The sequence below is a fragment of the Lissotriton helveticus genome, chromosome 2_1 (genome assembly GCF_964261635.1).
Source record: "Lissotriton helveticus chromosome 2_1, aLisHel1.1, whole genome shotgun sequence".
NCBI classification, from domain to species: Eukaryota; Metazoa; Chordata; class Amphibia; order Caudata; family Salamandridae; genus Lissotriton; species Lissotriton helveticus.
Genome location: NC_136059.1, coordinates 1753129695 through 1753147971, shown reverse-complemented (window position 1 = coordinate 1753147971; position 18277 = coordinate 1753129695).

The following is an 18277-nucleotide window of genomic DNA, read 5'->3' as shown; positions in this document are numbered from 1 at the left end:
CAAAAAACATGACACAAACCATCAGCAAAGAAGCTCAATGTGCTTCCTAATCTGAGATAACACAGGTGACATGATTGTGAAAGGTTCAAATATATTTATTTAATCATGCAGACACTAATTATTCCTTCTCAAAAATGTAAAAGTCATTCATTTGCCCCAAAATCGTTTTTTTTAATAAGATTTAAAAAACAGAGCGCAGGTCCTATGTACAAGCATTCCAGGTCACTACTGAAACCTCACTATTTTACAAAATACATTTCTTCTCTCTTGCAAACATTCCTAGCAAGCATAATAAAAAAACATGACACAAAACAACAGCAAAGAAGCTCAATGTGCTTCCTAATCTAAGGTAACACAGGTGACATGATTGTGAAAGGTTCAAATATATTTATTTAATCATGCAGACACTATTTATTCCTTCTCAAAAATGTAAAAGCCATTCATTTGCCCCTAAATCGTTTTTTGAATAACATTTTAGAAAAAGAGCGCAGGTCCTATGTACAAGCATTCAATTTCACTACTGAAACCTAACTATTTCACAAAATACAAATTCTCTATCTTGCAAATGTTGATACCAAGCATTATCAAAAAACATGACACAAACCAACAGCAAAGAAGCTCAACGTGCTTCCTAATCTGAGGTAACACAGGTGACATGATTGTGAATGGTTCAAATATATTTATTTAATCATGCAGACACTATGTATTCCTTCTCAAAAATGTAAAAGCCATTCAGTTGCCCCCAAATCGTTTTTTAAATAACATTTTAGAGTATACAAGTCTCTATCTATATTACATGAATCATTACTCACCTTTACAAATGCTTTGGGAGATTGAGAACAGTGTCAGACACACACACCAATATTTCTTTAACAGAGCAAAAGGCATGTACTCCAGGCACTGCAACCATGAATGGCACAGAAAACCTCTAATTCTACACACATATCCCTTATGTTAACCAATTAAAACTCTTCCCTCTCTATTTTCAAACCAACACCCTTCCCCCCCTCTGCCCTTTCTACCAGTTACCATAGCAACTCCCTCCTCACTGAACTCTCAGGTTTAAAAGTTTATTCTACAATGTTGCAAATGAACTCAGCAAGGATGTTTGACCTCTCAATACACCAGCTTATCTGGTGCTATGTTTCTTTAAATGACTTTTTCTTAACCATTCAAATTACTTCTTTCATAGAACAGAAGAATGCACCCTAACTTTCAGTTTTCAACTATCTGAATCCACCAATCATTGCTTGTGATTCAAGAGCACTGAAACTCCACATTTTATTTTTGCAAACTCCTACTGTTCCAACTGCCATTTCATTCCTACACTTCATCTGACTGCACCAGAACCTCCTCTCACCATGTATTCTGTCTGGATTATTGGACATAGCTACATCCACTGGGCTCAAAGGTATGCAGCTATCAGAAATTTTCACAACCTTGATTTACCAAATGTAGACTTCAAGTGGATTGGCCAGAGAGGATTGAAATGTCATGAATTGATACCATTGGTGAAAACCTTTTACCATCTGCCACACCCTGACCTCATAATTTTGCACTGTGGTGGAAATGACCTAGGCACTTTGACTGGGGTAGGTCTGGAAATGCTTTTAAAGGACACCTTTGGGCAATTGATGACACTTTTTCCACAAACTGCCTTGGTATATTCCAATATATGCCAAAGACAGAAATGGAAGTGGTAAAACCAATTTTGTCCACAATTTGAGAAAGCACGGAAACATGTGAATAAATCTGTTTCTGCTTACATGAGAGACTATGGAATGGGTTCAATGTACAACAACAACTTGCGTTACAACATGCAAGATATCTACAGAGGAGAAGGTGTGCACTTCTCAGATGAGGGGAATAGAATAGTCCTCTTAAATTTAAGACTGTGCATTGGAACCTACTTGTAGGTACCTAAATCAGCCACAGAACCCAAAAGCCCTTTTCAGGGCTACCCTACCTCTGATCACTCAAAATGATTATTTTACTCTAACTTTTTTCACTGTTTTTCACCAAAGTACGCTCCCCGGTACGCTCCCCGGTACGCGTACCAGGCGCTCCCCCCGCGAAAAATGTAAAAAAAAAAATATTTTGGGGCCTATATGGGCCTCCTAAGCCCCCCTCAGAAAACCTAAGGGGTCAGGGGGTGTCTACCGTGCCCCCTTTTACCCATTCCCAACGTTGTTTATCCTCCATCTTGTGTCTCAATTCTTCCGAAACACAAGATGGAGGACTTCCGTAGCGCTACCGGTATGCGTACCGGGGCGCTCACCGGTAAGCGCTCCCCAAGAATTTTAAAAGTTAATTTACATAAAAACCTCTGTAGAGATTTTCACCAAATATAGAATAGGCCCTACTACATACCAGTCCCTACCATTTTCCCAAATGTTGTCGAATTCCATTGAGCCATTTGGCCTGTAGCCCTGTCTAAATATCCTGAGGTAAATTACATGACTAAAACACATATGAAAGTGTTAGAATTTGCAACCAATGAAAATGTTACTTTCATTTTGTATTTTTATGTGCTGACATTTCATTGGTTATAGACATGAATATATATTAAAAATGAGACGGAAACACGGCCATTTTGACTAGTACTACCTGAGGTACATTTATAAAAGATTTCCTCTGAAAACACCAACTCCTTTCTGAAAGGTAAGTTGTTAATTTGTAAGGGCAACTATGTTCTGCACTTTAACTTAAATTGGATAAACGTTTTCTGATCGTTTTTTTCCCTCCCTCTGTTATAGTTAATGATTGAGATAGGCTTCTCTGTTATAGTTATGGATTGAGTTAGGCTTCTCTGGTATAATTATGAATTTACTTAGGCTTCATCACATGCAGTTTTTTATATTTCTACTTCCTGCCTGATACCATACACTGCCCAAAGATAACTTCACTGTTAAAAACTCAGAAGTACCTGTCTGAACTTAAACCCAACAGTGCCCTAACTCTACTGATATAGTTATTTTTTATGCAATTTACAGCAAAAAATGGAAGGTAAAGAGCAGAGCAATACAATTTCTTTTGAAATTATGGATAAGGACATTCTTAAAGAAGACTTGGATTTCATGGATGAGTCTGAGGACCAAGAACTAATTGACTGTCCTGAAGCAATTGAATCATGTAATGAAAATTTGGAGGACATTCCGGATGATGTAATGTTAGAAGTGTTATTAAATTATGAACAATCTCAACAATAAATTCATATTTAATAATTAAAAATTGTTCGAGACATTATTCATTTTTATATGTAATTCATGAAATACTACCAAAATGATTATAATATAAACTGAGACTTACAGTATGCTGTGCAACTTTTTTGTGTTACATAGTAAGTTTGCTCATAGTTACTTCCTTTCTCCCACTATATTATCTCCAATGTGTTTTTCACATCTCTTTTTCATCTCCTTCCTCCTTTATCTCACTGTCTGTCTCTAATGCACCATATCACCGCCAATTTTGTGTAGAGTCAGAAGAGAGTAAAATGTAATACTTGAAAACATCATAAGGGAGCAGGGTAGACTACCCATGATCACCAAGGCCTTCTCAGGGAGTCCTTAAAGGATCTGTTTCTGCTTTCCAGACAGACTATGGTATGGATTCCATATACCACAATAACTTCTGTAACAACATGCAAGATATCCACAGAGGAAACGGTGTACATTGAATTTAAGACTCTGCATTGGTAACTACATGTTGGTACTTAAATCACCCACACAACACAACAACTCTATTCAGAGCTACCCTACCTCTAAGCACTTTAAATTATTATTTTACTGTTTCACTTGGTTGTCCCCATGGTACGCCCCCCGATACACTCCCCGGTGCGCGTACCGGGCGCTCCCCCGCGAAAATCGAATTTAAAAAAAAAAAATGTTGCCCCTCGGGGCCCTTTTATGGCCCCCACATCAAACCTAGGGGGTCAGGGGGGTCTACCCTGCCCCCTTTTGGTCATTTCGCCCTTTGTTTTTGCCACCTCTTGTGTCTCGATCCTACCGAGACACAAGATGGCGGCCGCTCGGGACTGTTTGGAATGTTGACAGACACCCTAGAGCCAATCAGCTTTCCGCTCGCGTACTCGCGTTACCCGCCGGTTGCGCTCCCCGGTGCGCGTACCGGGGCGCGCTTATAGATATATATATTTTTTTGAACCTAAATTACCCAAAATCCACTGGAGCACATATCTTCAGACATAGCAAAGGCACATCGGGCTACCAGTCCCTACAATTTTGCCAAGTTTGGTGGAAATCCATTCAGCCGTTCGGGCTAAAAGTGAGTCCAACCGCCCTATGGAAATTAACATGGGGAAAACACGTTTTGGGACTCCCCAAATATCTCGGCCCCCGCTTGACGAATCCCCCCCAAACTTTCAGGGAAGGAGCAGAGCGGAGCGGGCCATCTTCTTTGAGAAATTCGCGAGGATTCGTCCACCGGCGCCAAAGTTATTCCCAATAGAATGTTGCGGATTTCCGCGACCGCCAGTAGGTAATATATATATATATATATATATATATATATATATATATATATATATATATATATATAATCACGGCTGGGGTAACCTGGCCGAAACGCGTCATGTTGTGAATTATGGAATAAATTGCACTTTATAAACTACCTTTGCTGTGGTCCGTCCCTGATGGTGTGGCAGCGTGGAGAATTGCGTGTGCTTCACAGAAGGATTTGGTTTTCATATTTATATATATATATATATATATATATATATATATATATATATATATATATATATTGTAGTTTTTCTCAAAACATCTAGTAAACAACGATAGAAGAATAGCGGACCCAAAAAGTTCTTTGTGCCAGAAATATTTATTTTGAAACACCTGCATCGCCGCCATGGCGCGTTTCAGTCCCACCTGGACCTTGATCACATGACGCGTTGCGTTAATAAAAAGCCATTTTTAAAGCACCCGTGCAACATTATTTACAACAGCTGTGCAACAAATTCATGAATAACAAAGACAGACTACGGCAGTATTTTCAATGAGAACATAAATGTTAAAAAGTAAAATGTAAAATACTTTCGAATATCTACAATTCTAAACAGTGTCTGCTTAAATGCATTAAGATGTATAACATCAAAACAAATAGTTTATAAATATATCAAATATCAATATGTAAATAAATAGGCATCTATGTACACACTCTATGTACAATAAAATATACAGTGCAATCATAACAGGATCATATGGGGCACAGTCAGCTCGTTGGTAAAACGAAAATCATTAAACCAATGACACAAGCATAACCTCTTTTTAGAAGATGCCCAAACGAGGAGATGCAATAAAACCACCTCTCGTTGCCGTTACCCCAGATAGTTCACCATATCATAATCTCATAGTTTCAATCAATTAATTTACCACTCATAGCCTGTCATACAAAGAAACTAAGATCAATCATAGTTTCCTAAAGAAAATTCAGCCCAAGTGGGTGTGCACAGCTTTTGATGAAATATGCTTTCCAAAGAGTCAAACAACCCTTGCATCTCATCACCAGCCGGGGATGAGAGATAGATTCTATATAGGGTGGTAATAAACAATAAATATTGTGAATTAAAAACATTGCGCATTAAATCTTAAAAGGCGCACATGATTGATACAAATGCATAATGTAGTGGAAAAAGGGTTCACTCATAGCCCCAATAGCAGCAAATGGAAAAAGTGGGAAGCATAAATACATGATTACGGTAAAACAGTCATATAAACAACATTATTGCGTCCTTTAAGACTTGAAAAAAGGGAAGGATGTACCCAAAACAAATAGCCCATTATAAACATGTATGTAAGTCTTCCGTCGTGCTAAGGCCTGCCGGAGACTTGGTATTTAATTCCAGTCTATAGCGTGTTTTTAATAGACGAAGCGCATTCTCACGGTTGCCACCTCTGCGCGATTGAGGTATATGATCAATTGCATAGTAACTAAGATGTTTAGGGTCACTATCATGAGCTACCTCAAAGTGCCTCGCCACTGGATATGTCTGATCTTTATTAGAGATCGCACGTATATGCTGAAGAACTCTCTTGTGCACTGGCAGTTTTGTGCTGCCTACATAGCGTAGTGCACAAGGACATTCTAAAACGTACACAACATGATCCATCTTACATGTGATTCTTTTTTTGATACATACTGGATTGGGCAAAAATGGGGTAGTATATTCCTTTTTGTTCTTAGCAAACTTGCACGCCTTGCAAACTATGCATTTATAAATATATGGTATTTATGTATGTATTTTGTTCAATATTAGTGTATAACGATATTTGATTTTGTATATTTTTGTACTCACCTTTATATGTATGGAAAAACAATATTTTTTTGATCGATATTTTTGACACAATATTTTGGTATTGTGATATTTATGGATTTAGATATTCTGTCACTAAATCAATACTCCACCTCCATACAACATATATCTAGGAATTTTATTCTAGATTTAGGCAATACTCCTTCATCTCCTCCATGACCTCAGTCACATAGTCACCTCCTCAACTTAAGATAGATTCAGCAACAACTCTGTCTCCATTCCACCACACAAACAGCCTGATTCATGTAGCTAATAGCGCTCGCAAAAGGGCCAGATTCTGAGAATCTGGCCCTTTACGAGTGCGATTTTTGCATTTGGTATTCACAATCCCAAATGCAAAAATCGCTATTTAAGAATTCGCATATTTGCGAGGAATGGCATTTAAGGAATCTCTAATAGAGATTCCTCAAATGCTATTCATGACACAATAAAATATTGCGAATTAGCACTTTTGGGCCGCTATTTACCGAGAGGTCAGACCTCTCGGTAAATAGCAAAAACTCAGAAAAATGCTTTTAAAAGCATTTTTCTAAGTTGCATGTTGCACACACACATGTCCTTTGGACATGTGTGTGCGCAACACCTGTTCAAATGTGCATTTTAGGGGTGCTACAGGGTGTCCTTTGGACACCCCTGGCACCCTTCAAATCGCTATCTGATTTGCGAGTAGCAAATTGCTACTCGCAAATGAGGGATACTCCCCATTCATTCCTATGGGCCTTTTGGCCCATAGGAATGAATGGGGAGTCATTCCTTTTTTTGCGAGTAGCAAATTGCTACTCGCAAATAGAGAACATGTAGGAATCGCTATTGATTTAGCAATTCCTACATGAATGCCGTTTTGCGTGTCCTCAATAGCGAGTCGCTATGATTCGCTATTAGGGCCACGCAAAACGGCCCGTACATGAATCAGGCTGAAAGTCTTTAACACACTTGTCATGTGCAAAGTATATTACCGCACTTTGCTCATGGAACATTAGAAGTATGCCTTCTCTCCATATGACAGGGGCATCAGCTTCTCAAACTGACTACTCTTCTCTCCCTCACAAAGAGATCTCAGCCACCGCTACCACCTTATATGTGCTTGGTTGTCACACAACCACAACTTTATCTCCTTTTTTAAATCTTCATAATTATATCAAAACCTTGCACCTTGTCACAGTCCAAGTTACTTTGATAAGCTGACCTTCAATTGCTCACAGTCACTAAAGAAACCCTGCCCAATTCTGCTTTGTTTCTTCCCTGAGCCCCCAAGATTGTAATTATTTAGCCCCATAGCACTGGGTGAGTCTTTTCCTACATATCCTCGAGACTGCCTTAAATATCACCCCTCTTTAACTAGGAGTATCACGACCGTGGCCTAAAGTTCACATCTACCCAGCTCATTGTTCACAATCACCAGAAGGAAAAAAGCAAAGAAACGTAAATGTATAATATATGTCTGTTGGCTGGGTTTGCGATATATAAATACTGCATGTATTCATGTCCACATACATGCACACATACATACGTTGAGAAAAGACAGGCTTGTGCACATGATGAGCATCAAGCTTTATTATCAGAACCTTTTACTGGAAATTCCAGATCTTCCAGGTATTTTATGTAGGAAAGTCACAATATCAATAAAGACATAGAGGCAAGTATTGTGCTTCACTCTCTTCCATTATTAGCACAGCAGCCAGGGAGTTGACAACATAGAACAACCAGGACAAACCTATCTCAGATTTATAGAGAGGATCCAAGGTGGAAATTAATGTAGCACTGCCTTTCCAATGGTGAGGTTGTTTCTGCCTCCACAAATCTAAAGGGCTGCTGTCTGCATATGAGAAACCTCATCTGAGATGAAATATTTGTTGGTGCGGGATGTCTTGACAGCAGAAGGGGCTGAGAAGACTACTTGAATTAAATGTGGCAGTGTTCCCTCAATTCTGGCTTGGTGACAGAAGGAAATGTGGCATAAAATTAAGAAGTGAGTTAGTTATTTTTGAATCATCATCTATTGTTCCTCTGGTAATTGTAGTGTAGGTGAGAGAGAATTGACCTGGAGTCCCAGACAGTAGCAGCCCATGTAGGGAGTTCCATGGGGCGGAAAGGTGGGGGGTAGTAAACACCAGAATATGGATGATTGCAGGTAAGTAAACAATTAAACGAATAAAACGAATTTCATAGCGCGCTGCGTCGCATTTTGCAATGCAGGGTGTGCAACGAAATTTGTTTTATTCATTTAATTGTTTACTTATCTACAATCATCCACATTCCGGTGTTTACTGCCCCCCACCCTGCCCCTCCCCCGCCCCGCCATCCACCCCACGGAACTCCCTCCACGGGCCGCAACTGATCACAGAGACTCATCTTCCTTGCTTGTGAAACCAAAACCTTTCAGATGGGAATTCAACAATGGAAGATATTGTTGAGAAGTTAATGTGTGCTTTGCCATTATAAGACTATCATCTAATTAGATAATGTGCCAAATACCTAGAGATCTTATATGGGACCCCATTGGTTTGGTTAACTTAATGAAACACCAACAAGCCAAGAAGGAGAGAAGAAAAGCAATAGGTTTAATTCTACCAAGTGAACTGAAGGAATTTACTTAGTTGCTCGCATATGGAAAACAACACATATGCAGCCTTTATGTCCACCAGTACCATCCAATCTCGATGTTGAAGGCAAGCCGGTAAATGGTGAATGGTCACCATCTTCGAATGACAGTAAGTAACAAAGGATCTGTGATGTATTAGGTTGATCATAGGACATTACATTTTGTGATGCTTCTTTACAAGAAAAATATTGCTCACAAAATCAGTAGAATCCAGTGGGACCTGCTCATCCACACCTTTTGAGGTATCTTATTTCCTGTTGGACTAAAGAACAGTCTGGGTGAGAAAGATTGAAGGAGTTTGGAAATGGTAGGGCACATTTTCGATTAGTTCATGCAACACAGCACAGCAAAGGAACTTGGTGCACAATACCACTTGAAAGGGAGAGGAAAAATGCTTACAAAGATACAGAGCATTTCTGCAATCTCCTTACACTGGTGCATTGTGTACTACCTAGCGCTAACTCAGTCACATTTAAACCATAGTGAAAGGTGCCTGCTGGGCATGACTGTTTGTGTGCAGGGTGGAACACCTTCCTTCACACAAGCAATCCTTGAAAGCATATTCCTCTTTTACATGTGCTGCAGAATGCAGCACACATAGAAGGAGGAAGTTGGAAGTCGAAATAAAGTGATTTTTCCATGTTATGCCTCTGTCAGGTAGATGCACCATTTCGGTGACGATCTAGGTTTACAAGTCTTTGCTAATCTGGGTCTGCATCAAAATACAAGAGTGGAGGCATGGGAACACCCATTCTCCACATATATAACGCCTACCCGACACAAAGTAATGCAAGGCAGCTCTGTGCAGTGCCTGGTTACTAAACCATGCAAAGTGGCTTAGCGTGGTGTTGCAGGAATCATGCCCACAAAAAGAACTATGCCTGAAACCATAGAACATCAGTATGTAGGGACTGAGTTACCATACCACACCAGTATGGGCCCAAATCCTACCAGATAATAGTGCCTCACTTGCGCTCCTAAACTTTCCAGAGAGACAAGTGATTTGGCACCCCAGAACACAATACTCTAGACCCTCTCAGGGATCGCCTTAGCAGGTCATCACCTTTCATTCTCTCACTCACACATATCCACAATAAATAACAAAGAGACATGAAGGAAGCTTGCAATATTTATTGAACTATTGCGCTCTATTATGGAGCAACTGCTCTGCAATCAGAAAACATATGCAGGTCAACAATGTGATTAGTATGATTTTGAGACCATACATAATAAAAAGCCTTGTCACATTGGCAGACAAATTTGCCTAAGACTACCCTCACTATGGAAAACAAATATATATTATAGATGTCTGGGATTAGTGATGAACCCTGTGCCTGGCATACATAGGTACTTGTTCTACATCTCAGCTAGTGCAGCTCTCATCTCTCGGGGACTTTGCTCTGCGAGTAAGTCTTTGCTCTATCTGTTTTCAAAACGCATGTCCCGGATTATATGATAATCTTGTGTGCTCAAAAACAGCAGCTGGATTTCTCTATTATATCTGGATGCTAGTGTCTGACTACAGAGAATAATAAGGAGCAGTGTTGTTTGACCTTGTATGGGATGTTCTGACTGAATCCCAGCAGGACAACAAAATATGCAAACCGGTGCAGCCTATTTGGAAAATAACAATGTTGCACAAATACATGCATTATATTTTTGTAAACTGTGCAAAGCAAAAGTGGCCCACAATGTGCACAATTAGGCAAACATAGGGAAAACGAAAATGAGTTCCATATTGAACACACAGCAGTGGCTTAGTAAATGCCAGAAATGATTTTGCCTTGAGGTTGCACCACAAAAGTGCGCCAATCCCAAAGCATAATCATAGTAAATATGGGTCTAAGTGTACGTGATCTGGAAGTAACTATCTACATTTCGAATTATCCTGCAATCTGAGGAAATAGCTGTTTTTGAAGAAAGTGTTTTACTCTCCAACTGCATGAGGTTATAGGTTGTACACTTACCAGTATTCATGTTGGCACTTGATTGACCTCCGAATGTTCCCCTCCGGCATCCTCTCCTTCTTTGACGCATGAAAGTGGGTCTGCGGGCTAAAATCCACACTGGCCACTTTGGTTGAAATTGTTGGCCCTGTCATTAAATGAGTGACTTGAAGAGCAAGCGCCATTTCTACCGGTAATGTTAGAAAACACGCTGCTCAAAATCTTTCAGCATAGAAGTCTGGGTTTTATTGATAAAAGTGAAAGTGTTAACGTGCTTCGAAAATGATTATATAACATTTTCGCAAAACAGGCGCCCTTGAGCCATTAACCCAGACTCCGAAGATTCCAGCACCACAAGTTGTGCATCTATCCCGTGTCTTTACTTTACTGCTGTCTTGGAATTGCAATAAGGTATATCACTCTCTGAAACCAGGAAGACAGTTCTAGAGGCTCAATAGAGACCCAATCCTCTTTTGCTTGTTCTGCCCTTTAAAACATTTTTGATACTAGGCCCATACATCTAGCAGTTTGCACTGGGACATTGGTATCAAAGGTTTCTTAGAGTCTTTTCCATGTTTGAAAAAGAGCTCTATGCATTTTTTTGTGAATCACTGGAATGGACATAAGGAAATATCATAGGAGTTTATCCGAGTTACATATTTTCTGCATGTTCCTTAAGCTGTCTTTTTATAAAATGTATGGATTAGCACTAGATTACCAATGGTGTTTTAACATGAGCAGCCTCACTGTGCGCATAGGTCACACAAGCAATGCGGAAGCCTGTGAGAAAGGTAAAGTCCCACATGGTGTTCCGTCAGCCTGGAAGCGCACCTGCCCGTACATGATATGAAATAATGTACACATTCTGGATATTCATCTCGTAGGTTTGTGCCCAGTGCTTAAAATATTAAGTGCATGGAACCAAAGTTTTTCTGAACTCCTGACACCAGTATTGCTGAATGTCGTGGTTGCCTAAAAGCAAACTTACCTTTCTGAATTCCACCTTATGCCTCCTTCTTCCAGTATCCTTCACTCACTTCTCACTTTTTAACTCACTCTTGCAGTTTTGTTTTCATCCCTGCTTTCTTCCTTTGTCACAGTTTTACATCTTTCTCTTTGTCCTTATTTTTCTCTCTTTTGCCTATCACTTTCTTGATGGGAGTCAAAGCTTCAGGATAATAAAAACGAAGGGCCTCATTTACCGAAAATTGGTGTAGGGCAGCAAAACAAATCTTTTTGCTGTGCTGCCCTACGCTCATTTGAAAGGGCTGGAAGGCATTGGGCCTCATTTATGAGGCTGTGCGTCACTTTTACGCCGCCGGTGCGTCACTATTTGTGACGCACCAGCAGCGTCAAAAATGTGCCTTGTTGCACCGTATTTACAAAGTGACGCATCTAGGTAGATGCGTCACTTTGTAAACCCCTGCGCTACATTATACCTACGCCAGGTATAATGTATGCAGGGGGGGGCATTCTGACGCAAGAAAGGGTCCTAGAAGTGACGCAGTGAAATCTATAAGATTTCATTGCGCCACTTCTAGGACACAAATGCGTCAATTTCTTACGCCTGCCTCACAGCAGGCGTAAGACTGACGCAGGCCCTTTCACATGGGGCTTGCCCCATGTGAAAGGACACATTGCTGGAGTTGCGTCACTTTTGTGACACACTCCAGCAATGCATCACTTTTGCGCCATACAGATACGTCAGAAATACTGACGTATCTGTAACTCCTTGTGCCATGATGCGTCATACTGTAAATATGACGCATCATTGGTGTCGCAAGGAAGGTGCAGTGAAAAGTGATGCATCGTTGTTTTCACGCAGCGATGCGTCAATTTTCATAAATGAGGCCCATTGTATTTATGAGATACGCTGCATTCCTGTCCTTTCAGCCAGCACCGGCGCACAATTTGGTGCCTAGCACCAACACAAGCACCCTTGCACTGTGGTACAAGGGTGTCTGCGTTGTTGCCAGGGTTGTTTTTGTGCAGGAAAGAGAACCTTCCTGCACAAAAAAAATCTGTGGAGGCATTTTCCTCTTTCTATGTGTGCCGCAGAATGCAGCACACATGGAAAAAGGAAACAACTGTTACGCCTACTCTGGAGAGGAATAAGGTTTTGGTGCTGCCTCGGGTTTTCTTCATTTTGTAAATCTGGTGCACCGTCAACATCCACCATGGGCGTTCTGTGGGGACACCAACCGCAACCCCATACAATGCCTCCCCCAGAGTAAGGCAACGCAGCCCTTTCCGATTCCTTGCCTTACTCCATATCTCTGAAGACATGCAAAGCCATGCAGGGCGGCTTTGTGTCGCCTCATAGACATGATTGGGAGGCCTGTGCCACCGTTGCATCAAAAAAAAGCGGTGCATCGGTGGCGCAGGCCGCTTGTAAATAAGTATCTACGTCCTGGTCCTCAAACGTGAGTCTCTGTATAAATTAAACTCAGTTTATAAGCCCGTATGAGGGAACTTTGCCTTTATAAGGATTAACCATTATTTACTCTCATTTGTCACCTGTACTACACATTTATCAATATGTGTGTCTACGAATGTGTCATGTAAGTGGAAATCCAGGATCGACATTTTATGTAAAAACCAGGGGCCTCATATATGAGGCCGTGCGTCACTTTTACGCCGCTGGTGCGTCAGTTTCTGTGACGCACCAACAGCGTAAAAAATTTGCCTTGTTGCACCATATTTACAAAGTGACGCATCTAGGTAGATGCGTCACTTTGTAAACCCCTGCGCTACATTATACATACGCAAGGTATAATGTATGCAGGGGGGGCGTTCTCACGCAAGACAGGGTCATAGAAGTGACGCAGTGAAATCTATAAGATTTCACTGCGCCACTTCTAGGACACAGATGCGTCAATTTCTTACGCCTGCCTCACAGCAGGCGTAAGACTGACACAGGCCCTTTCACATGGGGCTTGCCCCATGTGAAAGGACACATTGCTGGAGTTGCGTCATTTTGTGACACACTCCAGCAATGCGTCACTTTTGCGCCGTACAGATACGTCAGAAATACTGACGTATCTGTAACTCCTTGCGCCATGATGCGTCATACTGTAAATATGACGCATCATTTGTCTCGCAAGGAGGGCGCAGTGAAAAGTGACGCATCGCTGTTTTCACGCAGCGATGCGTCACTTTTCATAAATGAGGCCCCTAAGGCGCATTCAATTCGAGCTCTTATGTGAGTCATGTTTTCCAGAAATGAATTTATGTATCATTACCCCAGTTTGAAAGCCCTACACAGTGAAGCTCACATAAGTGTCACCATATGAGAAGTTCTTCCACATAATATCAGTACAATGGAGGCGCAGCGCATATGAGGTCTCTTAACATTTATTACTTCCAAAAATTAAATTGCATATTCAATTAGAAAATTTTAATTCTAAATGCTTCACTGATTATACAACATTTTATGGTGCATGTTCTCACATCGCAAACTACGGATATATTCTGACAAAAAATTCGTGGTTTGCCTCCTGAAGGTGCACGGGTTATTTAAGTATTACCGTGAAAACTATTTCTTCCCTCACTTAACCTGCGCTGTTATTAAGAGCAGAACTACATTTGCATAGCAATTACCCACCTTAAATAGCACGGTATAGCTAAAAGAAGAAGTGCACTTCACTTTAATGACTAGCAGCGTTGAATTACAGATTTTAACAGCTATTTGAAAAAAAACCAACAATAATAGCTATCCCCTATCCTATGTTCTGCAGAGATTCTCAGGGCTCAGCAATTTTCATGCATTAGGAAAGTGAACTACTCTGCAGTTTTAGTGTAAACAATCTGCTGCACGTTCTGAAATATTAATTACAATTTATTTTGAATATAGATTGGATAGTAATAACTCTGCAGAAATTGTAATGCCAACTGGAAATTAGAAATACCGTTTAATTAACATGCATTAAAATATGAAATGGGGTTTACTCAATCAAATTGAAGCGCTAGATGCTATACATTTAGGAATAGAAAATGAATGTTGATGTTCTTTCTCCATTTGACATATCTGTGCTACAACCTCATAGACCTAAAGTCATACTACTCTACTGAGCCAAAACAGAACAGTGTTAATAATGTTCCTTTAACCTTGTTGTCCTGGAGAGACATCAACTCAGATGTATTTGTGTTCTTGTGTTACATGAATAATACAAAAGTGTGCAGTACCATATTTACTAATGTTTGCCCACTGTCGACATCTTAAGCGAGCTTGTTAAAAAGTGGCCGTTTTGCCTGATGTTCAGTTTTGCACTATGGTGCAAAGCCACAGTAGCAGTGTCAAGCATGGTATTTGTGCTCCAGGTACAACCTCCAGTACAAATTCTGATGCAAAGAAAACTGCATATGAATAAGCCCGTAAGATGTGTGTGCGCTGCCAGCAAATAGCACACATGCTACGCCTAGGTATATCAGAAGATATACCAGGTATACCTTTTTCCATCTTGCTTGTGCTTGGCTTCACTAAGCACAAGAATTTGCTGTAAATGCAGATCATGGTACTTTAATTTAACAACCTTTGTGCAAAAACCTAGTGGTGTTTGCCCTGTTGCGACTCTGACACACCTTTGCTTTTGACAAAAAAATCCTCCACAAACTTGACTATGTTCTGATTATGACCGGTTCGAAGTGGTTGAGGTACTTACAGGCCATGCTAAACAAACTGGGGTGAGGCATTTATTGGTTTCAGTAAAGGCCACATTTTCTAATTTTCACTCAGAAATGGGGCATATAATGTAGAACGCAGGGACTACTGCATTACATTCCTGATGTATCAGTATTTACCAGTGTATCCCTTTACATTTCTTCAGAGGAAATTGTAGAAATGTGATATTTATTGCACAAAGCAATTAAGGCATGTGGAGACGTATATTTTGCCCCAGATTCGCGTAATTAGGGCGTTTTTGTGTGGTATCAAACCCAATCAGTTTTTTTTCCTCACAGGTTGTAGACGTGTGATTTTTGCAGTTAACTTCAACAGGGGCACACCCTTCAGAAGCCTTGGGTAGATGGCAATTCATTTGCTGTACACTAAGGTGCTCACTTATGAGCTTTGTGACGATGTGCAGCACAGCAAGTCACCTTGCTGTGCTGCACTGCGTGACAGAGAAAGGGCTGGAATGCACCTTATTTAAAGGAATTCCGCGCACTCCTGTCCTTTTCAATGTGCTGGTGCATAATGGGCTGCCTAGCACCAATGCAGACACCCTTATGCAAGGGTGCTTGCATTGCATGCAGGATTGTTTTTGTGCAGAAAGGATCACCTTCCTGTGTAAAAACAATCCTGGGAGGCATATTCTTCTTTATGAGTGCTGCAGAATGCAGATTTACAAACTCTTGTAAATCTGGTGATGCATCAAACTCCAAGGGGTTTGCATGGGAACACCTACGCAAATGTCCATGGACCACCTTCCCAAGGCCGAGTAACGCAATGCAGTGATTTGCATTGCATTGCATTACTCCTAGTTTTGAAGCCACTCAGAGCCAAGCAAAGTGACAATGCATGGTTTCAAAAATCTGTCTAAAGGTTTGCATCGATCTTGCACCACGTTGCAAGAGCCACACAAGTGTCCTCATAAATAGGCCCCTCAATTACTTAAACTGGTTAACCCCTTCGCTGCGTTTGTCGGCCAACGGCCATCTCGAGCCCTACCTCCGTAGTGCTGCGCATGTCCGTTGGCCGACACGGCCGCGCCCACTCCGCTAAACCACCGCACCGCGGCGGAATTGCCACCGTGGTTAAGCGGTTATGATCACCAGTATTGTTTCAGCATTGCGGCTTCTCTGCTGATGGGCTCTCACCAGGTAGATGGTAAAAATAGTGCTTCTGCTGTAGTCCAGCGTGTATCCTCTTCTGATTCATCATCATCAATTGCTGTTCTGGCTGCAGCCCTCTTTGATTCTCCTGTCCACCAGGTTTCTCACTCAACAGAGAGTCACATAGCTGAGCACTTCTTTTGTGAAACATCAGTCTGGTCTCTGTCCTGAACTCCAGGATCATATTTTGATATTTTAACCACAGACAAGCTAAATGTTTCCATTTATATAATTTGTATGAAGATTGTGTGGATGACTTTAAAATATAGCATGAATCCAACCTTTCTAGATCTGTGTTGGACTTTCTTGCTTTAACTAGTTAGTGCATTGATCAATAAGCTGTTGGTAATGATTTGGGAGCCAATTCAGGTATTTTCCCTTGTGGCACATGATTTTCTACTTAGGAAGACCTAATATTTTTATACTTGGTAGTATGTTAAATAGCAATGCTTTCTGTTAATTATCGCTTTCAAGCTAAGGAATGGGATACACAACAATCTTAATTTTTATACTCATTCCACAAATAAATAGCTCTCAATTTCAATAATTCATAAAAGTAACATATGCAAGTAGATGCAAAGTAGAAATTCTCTCTATAAGTAGCAACATCACAAATACAGCAGTTTATACAAAACAGTGAGCTATACCAAGTTTCAATCCATACATTCAGTCTATATCAATGCCAAGTGACACCCTTAGGCACAATGGAAGAATCAAGGGGCTAGATGTATGTAATTTAAATTTACCGATTCTACAATACCGAATTTTACCGATTCGATATTTTTGAATAGGTAAATGCTATGTAGATAAAAAATCGGTAAAAGTTACCGAATCGTTAAGATTCGGTAATTACCGAATCGGTAATTACCGATTTGGTAATTGCCACTCATTCCTATGGGCCTGGAGGCCCATAGGAATGAATGTCAATTACCGAATCGGTAATTACCGATTCGGTAAAATAGGGAAAGAGTCAAGGGTGGCAGGGTGGCACTTTGACACCCTGTTGCACCCCTAAATAGTGCTTGTGTGCACATGTGGCACACATACATGCCCTAAGGGCATGTATGTCTGTCACATGGCACAGGTGTAAATGCACAGATTTGCATTTACAGAGGTATTCATTATTTACCACCAACTAATAGTTGGTGGTAAATAACGAATCCTGTAAGCACAGAAGCAATCTTCAAAGTGCTTCCTACATTTCATTTACCGATTCGGTAAATACCGAATTGGTAAATACCGATTCGGTATTTACCGAATCGATACATTTGCCACCTACATAGGAAAAGCCTATTACCGGTCGGTAGTCATTAACATACCACCACATTACCTTTGCATCCAATCTTTCATACTTTCCTCTCAATCTCATATGCATTTCCTGCTCGGTTTTGATGGGTCTATTGGGAATTATCATGTAGATGAGTAATTATAGTTATTAACCTCATCTTCCAGATTACTTAAAAATGTGTCCAGTCTTTCATACTTGCCAATCTCATACCATTGTCTGAACATCTGCACTGATTATTAAGAGTCAAGTGAAATATGAAGTGGTCCTTATTGCGGACTCTT